General features: G+C 42.4%; 1 long non-coding RNA gene across 1 annotated transcript in view; it reads left to right on the plus strand.

The window, feature by feature from the left end:
* The window catches only part of LOC143940884 (uncharacterized), a 673,128-nt gene extending 662,089 nt beyond the window's left edge, over positions 1-11,039 (plus strand). Inside the window, exon 3 of the long non-coding RNA XR_013263949.1 lies at positions 10,802-11,039. This is a non-coding gene — a long non-coding RNA (uncharacterized LOC143940884). The remainder of the gene's footprint in view (positions 1-10,801) is intronic.
* The last annotated feature ends 680 nt before the right edge of the window (positions 11,040-11,719 follow it).

An 11,719-nucleotide genomic window follows, 5' to 3' on the forward strand; every position in this document is an offset into this window, starting at 1 on the left:
AACCCAGACAGAGATTCTTCTTCTTTTTTTTCACTCTGTCCAAAATGTAACCACTTCCAGCCCAAGGCCAACTTTGAGAGGAGATATCGGAATGATGCCTGCAGCTGCAGGCATCATTCAGAAATCTTTTTTTTCTGCCAGCGATTCCCTGCATCGCAAAAACAATTATAGTGGCTGTTTAGCCTCTTGGTTGTTTTTATAGGAGGTGGGAGGGGATGTCCCCCTCCTACGATTGACGAGCCGGAGAAGGAATCCGCTGGCAGCGGATGTTTACCATAGAAAATATGGCAGACTAGATGGTTCCCGGCAGTCTCTATGGCTTTCGGAGGCAGGGCGTGATGTTATGACGTCACATCCGGCCCGGCAGATGTAAACACTGCTGTGTACGCAGCCGGAAAGGCAGAGATCACTTTTTTTCTTTTTTGGATCTGTCTTTCCAGCCTAGAGGATGTTTACATTCCTTGTAATAGGAATAAAAGTGATTAAAAAAGAAATAAAAAAAATTTAAGGGAAAGTGTAAAAAAAAAAAATATATATATATATATATATATTTTTTTTTTAAAGCCCCCCCGTCCCTACGTGGTTGCACGCAGAAGCGAACGCATACGTAAGTCATACCCACATATGTAAATGGTGTCCAAACCACACATGTGCGGTATTGCCTTGAACGTTAGAGCGAAAGCAACTCCTTCCCAATACCTCCTCTGTAATGCTAAACTGGTAACCTGTAAAAAATGTTAAAGCATCACCTATGGAGATTTTTAAGTACTGGTTTTTAAGTTTGGCGCATTCCATGAGTGTACACAATTTTAAAGCGTGACATGTTATGTATCTATTTACTTGGCATAACATCATCTTTCACGTTATACCAAAAAAATGGGGTAACTTTAGTGTTTTTTTTTATTTTTTTAATTCATAAACCGCGTTTGAAAAATTGCTGTGCAAACACAGTGTGACATAAAAAGTTGCAATGACCGCCATTTTATTCCCTAGGGTCTCTGCTAAAAAAAAAACATATGTTTGGGGGTTCTGAGTAATTTTCTAGCAAAAAAATTATGATATTTATATGTAGGAGAGGAGTGCCAGAATAGGCCCGGTATGGAAGTTGTAGTAGAACTATAGGGAGGATCACAAATCCTTTCAGTTTAATTTTTGCCATCTCTCTGCCATTGGGGAGATTTCCCTTTACTTCCTGTCTCATAGTCAAAACAGGAAGTGAGAGGAAATCCTTGCAAATTAAGGGAATCCCTAGGGGACCCCCAGGTCACCAGAAATTGTGTACCCGTTGGAAGATTTCCCCTCTATTCGTTTTCTGGGGACAACCTAAAATTTGGGATGTTCTTTTACTTTCACTTTCAATGATAATGGTAAACAGGACAAAAAGAAAGGGGGGGGATTTCCTTAATGGGGGCATGGGAAGCAATGAAACCTTGGAGGTGTTCTATTCCTTCTCCACTTCATCTAAACAAAACCCTCCTGTCCTTTAAAGCTAAGGAAGCTGCTATCTTAGCCTCTGTTTGATCTGCAGTTGCCATGGTGCTGCACATGTGATCGACTATGACACCAGCTATTTGATAATTTGACAGTTCAGTTGAGAGCTGACATAGGCACACTAGTAAGTGTAACAGTTAGACATACTGTGAATTTAACTGTTTGGGGAGTTAAATTGGTGTGTTTCATTCTGCTTTATCTTGAGTTGGACTTAAGGGGTTTTAGCCTTCTTACAAGAAGTGTGATGCTGTAAAGAAGAGAGCTGCTACAGACATCACATAAACCCTGATGAATCATCAACCATCATCCATTCTTTTCCCAAATTATCTTGTTAATTAACGTAATGATACAAAGAAGCAGCAACAGACATGACTGAGAGCCCAGAGACAGAAAATGAGGATGAATCATAAAAGGTATACAAGTTTGTCTGACCTTGCTAGGAGTCTTTTTTATGTATCTTTCTTATTAATTATGTCTGCTTCATAGCCCTAAGTGCGTTTGTATATAAGTGTGTATCCATGTCAGCCCAGGTATATCCTTTACCTAATGTCTACACTGCGGGGCGTATGTATTAAAAGTGTGGTTTAGGCAGGAGCGTGTCTGTGGTGGCCATTTTTTGCCCCAGAAACATTCAAAAGCCAGTATAGTTTCCAGCAGGCGTTCCTGTTACCACAGCAGCCCATCCATAATAAGCCAAACAAAAAACATTGTTTTCATTTTTTGTTTGGTGGATTGTTTGTGTGTGTTGTCATGGTAACCCGGGTGCCCCCCTGATGATTTTACCAGCTTATGAATGTTTCCAATGACTCTGTTATACTGTGCTCTTAGGACATTCTGGATGGCATCTCATGTGCAATTTTTTTACACCCGCCCCACTTCCCTGTGGTGACTACCTATTAACCGATAATGCTGTGCGGCTGTTTGACATTGGTTTCTAGGATGCAATGCTAGAATTGCTTGCTAGCGTAGCACAATCTACTAATAGGTAGGTGCTAGTAAGGTTATTTTTTACTAGGTTATCCAGCACAGGCAAATTTATGCTGAAAGCTAGGCCTGCCTGTTTTCATCTGGGGGCTGGGAGTGGTCAGAGTAGCTTCAGTTCTGAAGCACCTCCTGTGTTCTGTGGAGAATGTTTTAGAAAGGGGGCTGGGCCTGGAGCTGGCATGTCATGCAGCTTGTGTGTGAGCCCTCACCAATCCCCAATTGGTATTGGCGGCGGGCCGAGTGAAGTGAGGAATGGCATTTTAGATAGCCGTCCCCATCTGGGGGGGGGGGGTGCGCTGATAGCAGGAGAAGCTGTTAGGGAACATTAACTCTACGCGGTTATTGGCAATGTCTCTACCACCACACGGTCGGCAGAGGGGCAGGTGAAGCTATCGGTACGCATGGTCCAGTCAAAGTTCTTCATCAAAGACTCAGGGCTGTTGGAAGGTCATGAGTGTTACCACCAGGGCTTTTTTTCAGCTGGAACAGTTCCACCACCTCTGGCTTGGGCCCTCTGCTTCCTGTTCACCTCTATCGCTTGTAAACACAGAAGTCTGTCTTCTGTGTTTACAAGTGACAGTTTGCCTCCCAATGGCTCCCACTGAGTGCAAGATGAGGTTAGGGGAGATGCAGGTGCCCAGGGTACAGTGCAGATGCCCATTTAAGACCCTCCCACTGGTAGTGAAATTTTAACACACCCACAATTTGATGCGGTTTGGAGGGGGTGTGTGTGGGGGGGGGGGGGTGAAAGGGGATTTTTGGGTGTTATGGTGGAGTTCCTGTACCTATTTTCTGTGAAAAAAAACCCTGGTTACCACAGTGAGGCTGGAGCTGCCAAGGGCTGGAAGTGCCAAGGAGTCTGTGAGGGAACTCTGCTAGTACACGGTCACTAGCGGAGTCTTAGTCAATACTCACGGTGGATGATGGGGAGTCCTGAAGCAAAAAAGAGACTGTGGGGATCTGTGTCAAGTCGATGTTGCCTGCCAGCACATGATTTGCAAGTTGGGCTGGCTGGGAACAGTAGTCCATATTTCCTATAAGATATGCTTTTAACCTACTGGGCCTCCGGGGAGAGGTTCTGCAGGCCTCGGGCCTAGTGGCAGCGAGCAACCAGAGCCACAGTAGGGAGGCTTATTCAGAGTAGGCCCCTACTATTCAATAGATTGGCTATTCCCAGTCATGTCTCTTAGAGGCACAGTAAGCAAACACTGCTGCCATACCTATGAATATTTAAGTCTGGTTATATGATGGAAATCTCATGCTAGCATGCCCTTATTATAAGTGATACTTCTTATTGTGTCGTGTGAGCATATGTCCTCACATCTGACATTCTTAATGTGGTCAAATATGATCTCTACATTAATGAATACTTTAAATAAAAGCTTGCAAGAAGGCGCTTTCATTTCACTTCAGCTGCTCATTACTGACCCAGGATGTGGTGAGGAAATTATTAATGTAATTTAAACTAGATGGAAATATGAAAACAGAAGCATATTGTAGCATAATTCATTTTGACATTAAGGAATAAGTCTAATTTCCAGTAGCTGTTCAGCAGAATAGAAATGGCAGACTGTCTACCAATACAAAATCTATACCAGTTCTGCCTCCTCACTGTACGGTTGCTCTATTCAGATTGGATGTATAAGACCCCTTTTACACCACACCACCCATAGCGTGGGGGGTAAAACGCCGCTAATTTTTAGCGGCGTTTTACCACCGGATTTGCGGCGGCTTTGGGGGGTAAAAGCGCCCCGCTAGCGACCGAGAAAGGGTTAAAACCGTCGGCAATACGCCGCAATAGCAGCATTTTGCCGGCAGTATTACAGCGCTGCCCCATTGATTTCAATGGGGAGCAGCGTTGGAGGAGTGGTAAACACACCGCTCCTTCACCGCTCTAAAGAAGCTGCTGGCAGGACTTTTCCCTGACATCCTGCCAGCGCACCACTATAGTGTGAAAGTCCTCAGGCTTTCACACTACAAACAATGGTGCAGCTTTTTTAGGGCGGATTGCAGACGCTATTTCTAACGCTATAGCGCCTGCAAAATGCCCTGGTGTGAAAGGAGTCTTAGCGTTATGCTGTAAATCACCACATTTGGTATTAGGTTAGTATCATTGGTATCATAAGGAGGAAAAGTGCCCTATTATTAGTGTCAGTGGGAGAAATGGTGCTCCATTGTTGGTGTTAGATGGCCAAGGGCCAGATAAAGGCAAGTAAAGGGCCGCAGTTTGGAGACCCATGGTATAGAGAATTAATATAACAAGTAAAAATAAATATATGAGTAAATAATAAATATAAACTAAGTGTATAACTGATTGACAAAACAACTGATTATAAGATAATACAGATCTAAGACCTCCTTAGACCTCCTGCTTTTTAGTTCCCTTGCCACCTCCTTCCTTGCTCGCCACCAAGTCATCTTTAAAACCAATCCCATCATCTGGAGATCTGTACACTAATTTGTCTAGCTATCTCCTACCCTGTTAGGGATAATACATGGGGGAAATTAAACATGTGCCGTTTGTTTCCTTCCGAATAAATATTCAGACTAATTTAGCCAATTCAAAATGTATCGATTTGAACATTTCGAAATAAAAAAAATTGAAAGAAAATTCAAAAAAAGACATAAAACTAATTCTGAATATGAATTCCAAATACAAATCCCGAATACGAATTCAACTAACATACAAAATTTAACTAAACTAAATAACTAGATTAACTAATCTAAACAAAAATATTTTTTTTTAAGTCATGCACATGTCTAGGGAAAATGGCAATAGCATCAAAACAAATACCGTATATACTCGAGTATAGGCCGACCCGAGTATAAGCCGAGGCCCCCAATTTACCCCCAAAAAACTAGGAAACCTATTGACTCGTGTATAAGCCGAGGGTGAGATATGCCTGTCCATCCCTGTGTGTGTGTGTCCATCCATCCATCCATCCCTGTGTGTGTGTGTGTCCATCCATCCCTGTGTGTGTGTGTCCATCCATCCATCCATCCCTGTGTGTGTGTGTGTCCATCCATCCATCCATCCCTGTGTGTGTGTCCATCCATCCATCCCTGTGTGTGTGTGTGTCCATCCATGTGTGTGTGTGTGTGTGTGTGTGTGTGTGTGTGTGTGTGTGTGTGTGTGTGTGTGTGTGTGTGTGTGTGTGTGTGTGTGTGTGTGTGTGTGTGTGTGTGTGTGTGTGTGTGTGTGTGTGTGTGTGTACATTTTCTACATTCCCTAAAAGAGAGAACATGCAAATAAAGCATTGCATAGGGGGAGGATGCATGAAGTTGAGAGTTCCTGGGACATTAAGGCAGTGGACTGTGGAACTGGAGGAAGTAGGAATGTCAGCAGCACTTGCCAAACAGGTGTGGTAGTGATCAAAGTATGCAGATGGCACATAATGTGTGTGTGTGGCCTTGTGTGTCCAGCCTACCTGTGTCCCGAGCCTCCGTCCGGTCCCGAGCCTCCGTCCGGTCCCGTCCCGTCCCGAGCCTCCGTCTGGTCCCGTCCCATCCCGAGCCTCCGTCCGGTCCCGTCCCGTCCCGAGACTCTGTCCGGTCCCGTCCCGTCCCGAGCCGAGCCTCCGTCCGGTCCCGTCCCAGGATCACCGCTCTTCGTCGGCGCCCATTCCCCTGTTCAAATGCCGCGCCTCCCTGTCTGTGATAGGCGGAACACAATTTCCCAGCAGTCTGTGTTCCGCCTATCACGGACATCCTCTTATCCTCGTCCGTAGTATGATGATGAGCGGATGTCCGTGATAGGCGGAACACAGACTGCTGGGAAATTGTGTTCCGCCTATCACAGACAGGGAGGCGCGGCTTTTGAAAGTTAGAATGGCCGCTGTCTGTCTGCTCGACACGCTGTTCGGGCAGACAGACGGCGATGACTCGAGTATAAGCCGAGGGGGGCACTTTCAGCCTCAAAAAAGAGGCTGAAAATCTCGGCTTATACTCGAGTATATACGGTACTCGATCTTTAGACCTTGCTGCCCTCCAGGAGATATATATATATATATTTATTTATTTATTTCAGCTACTTATATAGCGCCATCAATTTACGCAGCGCTTTACATATACATTGTACATTCACATGAGTCCCTACCCTCAAGGAGCTTACAATCTAAGGTCCCTAACTCACATTCATACATACTAGGGACAATTTTACACAGGATCCAATTAACCTACCAGCATCTCTTTGGAGTGTGGGAGGAAACCGGAGTACCCGGAGGAAACCCACGCAGGCACAGGGAAAACATGCAAACTCCAGGCAGGTAGTGGTTGGGATTTGAACCAGTGACCCTTCTTACTGCTAGGTGAAAGTGCTACCCACTACACCACTGTGCCGCCCATATATATGTGATATAGGGGTATCCTAGCAGTCAAAAAAGAGAATAGAAAAAAGAGAGGGGCACGAGCCTTATGCATTATCCTTTTATATATTTATTAGAAGAAAAAGTATTAAAAACTACTCACAAGGATTGTCATAAGCCGAAGATTGTTACATTGTGGTTTTCTTTTCATTCTTGTGAGTAGTTTTTAATACTTTTTCTTCTAGGGAAGATGTGAATGCATTGCAAAGATGTACTGAATTTTTTGCCCAAACTCTTTATGTTTATGGCCTATATCTATGGTCTGCAATCTCTGTATACATTTTATAATCCCTGTATACATTTTTTCTTCAACTCTAATATTTCTCTGCTAATTTATACAGATGATTATTAACTACAGTATAAAATGTTATTAGATGAATCCAGCATATCTTTTGTACTCCAAATAAGGGGAGTAGAGGGCTTCATGTGACCTGCTTTACCTGCTATATAAATACATCTTAAATAGAAATCCCAATGCCAAGCAAGTCAGACACAGCCTCAGGACTGTCATCCATGCTCTACCATAAAAATAATTTTCTAACCTCTGCTTGATGTGTGTTTCAAATGCAATGCCCATGTACACAATCCCTATGCCTGCCTTCTGCTTGCAGCATTGCATGTGTATGTAGCACTCTCCTAGGTAGGTGCTAGGATTAGGTAAATTTAGTTCTAACTCACTGTATCCAGTGAATCTACATTTCATTGTTAGGCAAATTTATTTTTGGTTCACTGTAATCCGTGTGGTTCTCTTGATTGTTCTGGTCTGTTCTGTGTTTCAGTGGCTGCAGGATTGACTGCTTCCCCCTGGTTAGTTCAGAAATTATCTGGAAGTTAGTGGGCAGGAAGAGTCTAATCAGCAGTTTTATATTTATACAGTCCTGACCAATCTCTGTGGAGAAGTGCCCAGATGTTGGCTGGGAGTCTGTATAAATACTGAGACTGAGAGCAGCATGGTCTTTTTCCCTGAGGTGGCGATCTCAGCCTAGGGGGGGCTGATAGCCCCCTAGGCTATTCTGCCATATGCCTGTGGATTGTAGAGGCCTCAGTTGGGCTACCCGGGGGCCGACTTTCCTGAGCTTTTCTGAAGTTGACTAAGGGTCTGTCATCTGCGGATTTAGTGTTGTTCCACGGGCTAAAAGTGTCTTGAGGATATTGGAAGGAGGCAACCAATTTTCCAAGGACATTTGTGAAGACAAACTGGTGAAAGAGATCCTAGAGGCCGTGTGCTGTTGCCAACCCTCTTGTGCTAGAGTCAGCGTGTTTAGAGGGGACATTGTGTCCAGTGTCCTGAAGTGCTCTGTCTAGTTAATTCTTAGTGAAATTACTTTGCTCAGACTGTCCAAAGAAGTGGTTGAAAAGGCTCAAGTTTTTTTTCACTCATCAATTCTATGCATGAATGTAAAAATATTTCTGTGTGCAGCAGTTCCCCAGCCCCTCCTAATACTTACCCAAGCCCCATTTCAGTCCAGTGGTGTACAGAAGAGTAGTAGCTCTCCCTGGTCTCTTCCTTCTCATTAGCTAAGACAGCAGCAGGAGTCCTTGGTTCACACTAATGTAAGTTACAGCCAGTGAAACAAAAAGGAAAGAGCAGGTATTGGGGTGAGCCGTTCTCTGTGTGTGAATGGACACACAGAGCACTGACTTGGGAGAGAGTCTGCTCGAGTGCCCCCATAGCAAGCTACTTGCTATGGAGGCACTCAGCAGGAGAGAGGGGCTAAGAGCACCAACGGAAGACCCAAGAAGATAAGGATCAGGACTGCTCTGTGCAAAACCATTGCACTGAGCAGGTAAGTATGACATGTTTGTTATTAACCACTTCCCAACCAGCGAACGACGATGTACGTTGGCACAATGGCATGTATGGGCAAAAGGGCGTACCTCCCATCCATCATAGCGTCATAGCGGACTCGATGTCTGCCGGTGGTCCACGATCGCGGCAAGGAGAGGCAAAACAGGGAACTGCCTATGTAAACAAGGCATTTCCCTTTTCTGTCTAGTGACATGACAGGGATCTACTGCTCCCTGTCATCGGGAGCAGTGATCTCTGTCATGTCCTAGTTAGCCCACCCCCCTACAGTTAGAACACACTGAGGGAACACAGTTAACCCCTTGATCGCCCCCTAGTGTTTAACCCCTGCCAGTGACATTTATACAGTACTCAGTGGCTATTTTTAGCTCTTATCGCTGTATAAATGTCAATGATCCCAAGTTAATGTGAAAAGTGTCCAATCTGTCGGCCGCGATATCGCAGTCCCGATAAAAAACGCAGATCGCTGCCATTAGTACTAAAAAAATAATAATAATAAATATGCAATAAATCTATCTCCTATTTTGAAGATTAGGGATATGCAATTAGCGGACCTCCAGCTGTTACAGAACTACAAGTCCCATGAGGCATAGCAAGACTCTGACAGCCACAAGAATGACACCCAGAGGCAAAAGCATGATGGGACTTGTAGTTTTGCAACAGCTGGAGTTCTGCTAATTGCATATCCCTGTTGTAGATGCTATGACTTTTGCGCAAACAAATCAATATACTCTTATTGTGATTTTTTTTTTACCAAAAATATGTAGTAGAATATATATATCGGCCTAAAGTGAGGAAGAAATTCGTTTTTTTATATATTTTTGGGGGATATTTATGATAGCAAAAAGTGAAAATTGTTGCTTTTTTTCCAAAATTGTCGGTTTTTCCTTGTTTATAGCGCAAAACAAAAACAAAAAAAACGCAGAGGTGATCAAATACCACCAAAATAAAGCTCTATTTGTGGGGAAAAAAGGACGTCAATTTTGTTTGGGTACATTGTCAGTTAAAGCAAAGCAATGCCGTATCGCAAAAAATGCTCATTCAGGGGTAAAATCTTCTGAGGCTAAAGTGGTTAAAAAAAAAATATCTGCCTTTAATATCACTATCAGCTTAGTGCACTGTTTACTTGTGCAAGGATTTGGCTTAGTTCTTGAATAGAATGTTCAGTGTCCTCAAATCATTACAATGGGTTACTAGAGTATCCTTCCACTACCCATTACCTATCTAAGTCATTATTAAAACATCATAAAAGCATACCCCTTGATTGGTTAATAAGCCTGAGAATTGACTGGAACCTGTGTGCTTTGCTGCAAGGAAATTACCAGGAAAAGGATCCTGGCAATTTACGTAACAGTTCCTATGGGGGTAGTGCTACATATAAATACCTCTGCACTTGTATGTGATTGCTAACAGCTGAAAATGTTTATAGCTTCAAACGCCAGTGAAGTGTAAAAACCAAAGCAATATCATAAAGATTAGCGCACCTCAAAAGACCAATAAGTCCAAGCATTATTCTTTATCAGTTTCAAGCAGCTATAGACACCCAAGCAGTAAAAAGCATGAAATGGGCAAAGTGTAAAAAATATATGAATAAACTAGTGTAATTTTTAGACTGTTCTTAATACCCATAAATACTACCATGACTAGTAATCTTTCCCTCTTTCCCTTATCCCTGGGTCCTCCACAAAAGCTGGCAGAAAGTAAAAAGTGGGGTAAGAAAATTGTAGTTGATACCTAAACTCATCCAAAATCACTAAGCTTACAATGAAAGTCAAGAAATATTACTGAAATCATATACTATGTCTAAATAAAGCATTGTCCACATCTAAAGAACTGAGTACAAATATTTTAGTCTCAGGTCATTATTGTGGTCAAACCCAAAATTCTAAACAGAAGGTAGATGTAGTTATTTTGAGGATGGTATCCTGAGGTATCCTGTCTACGTATGTAATATTTGCAACATAAACAGTATTGCTTAGAAAATCTTATTCATCACTTTCATATATATCAACGTTTGGTTTTGACTTTTTTGTTGCCTTTATCTTATTGTGTTCAACATTTTCCAACTTTATTTGAAGGTTGAATATTTAGTTGCAATTCCTACAAAATATATTCAGTATACTTTTTGTAATTTTAATATTTATATTTTCTTCAGGTGTCAGAAGAGGCTCTTCATTCCAAATTGGAAGAACAAGATGGGACTGATGAGGACATGGAGCCATATTTAGTAAGAAGGCTTTCATGTAGGACTATTCATCTACCTCCTTTGGCTTTTAGACTGGCAGAACAAGCAGAATGGGACAAAAAAGGAGATTCTGAAAGTCCACAACGGCCAACTTCACTTGCACTGAGGATACCGCCATTGATCGCAATTACATCTGCAGACACCACAAGGTAGGACATGCTTTTTTTTTTAATGTTTGATAAATTGCTTCTGCTTTCAATAAAAACATTGAATTTGTTTTGGACATATTTGGCCACTACTTTGTACTGCATAGAGTGTTACTACCTTTCCACGTATTCACATTAGAGACTGAGAATAGTAATTCCAAGTTTATTCTGCTATACTACCTTCTGGTTAAAAAATGTTGTTATAGCTTTTACAGTTTTATGAACACATCACATCCGAAAGTGTTACAGAAGTCCTCCAAGAGCTTGTAAACAATAATTGATGTTGCTAACAGGGTTTTGCTGGGTACCCAATGTCATGTATGGTTTTTATAAAATCCAGGAAATATTCTTCTTATAGCATTTTTGCTGTTGTGCTTGGTCTATGATGTTATCTGTATTATTTGTGAGTTTTCTATTACAGATTGAAATACGCTGGTTTTAATATGTAAGACTAAAATAAATTTGAAGAATTAAAATGGACTGAGTTGATGTGTTTGGTGTATATGCAGGCTCGGACTGGCACAAAAAATAGACCCAGCCATTTTAGACCAAGCAGCCAATTCATCCAGGGACCCGGGGGGAGGGTTTAGGCATTTGGGGGGTGGTTGGTGACAGGATATTTACAGAGTTGATCCTACACACTGTAATGTAAATGGGCTCTGTGATATAAAGGAGACTGCAT

The sequence above is a fragment of the Lithobates pipiens genome, unplaced genomic scaffold, assembly GCF_037356315.1.
Source record: "Lithobates pipiens isolate NorthernLeopardFrog02 unplaced genomic scaffold, aLitPip1_a1.2 Scaffold_3, whole genome shotgun sequence".
Taxonomy (NCBI): Eukaryota; Metazoa; Chordata; class Amphibia; order Anura; family Ranidae; genus Lithobates; species Lithobates pipiens.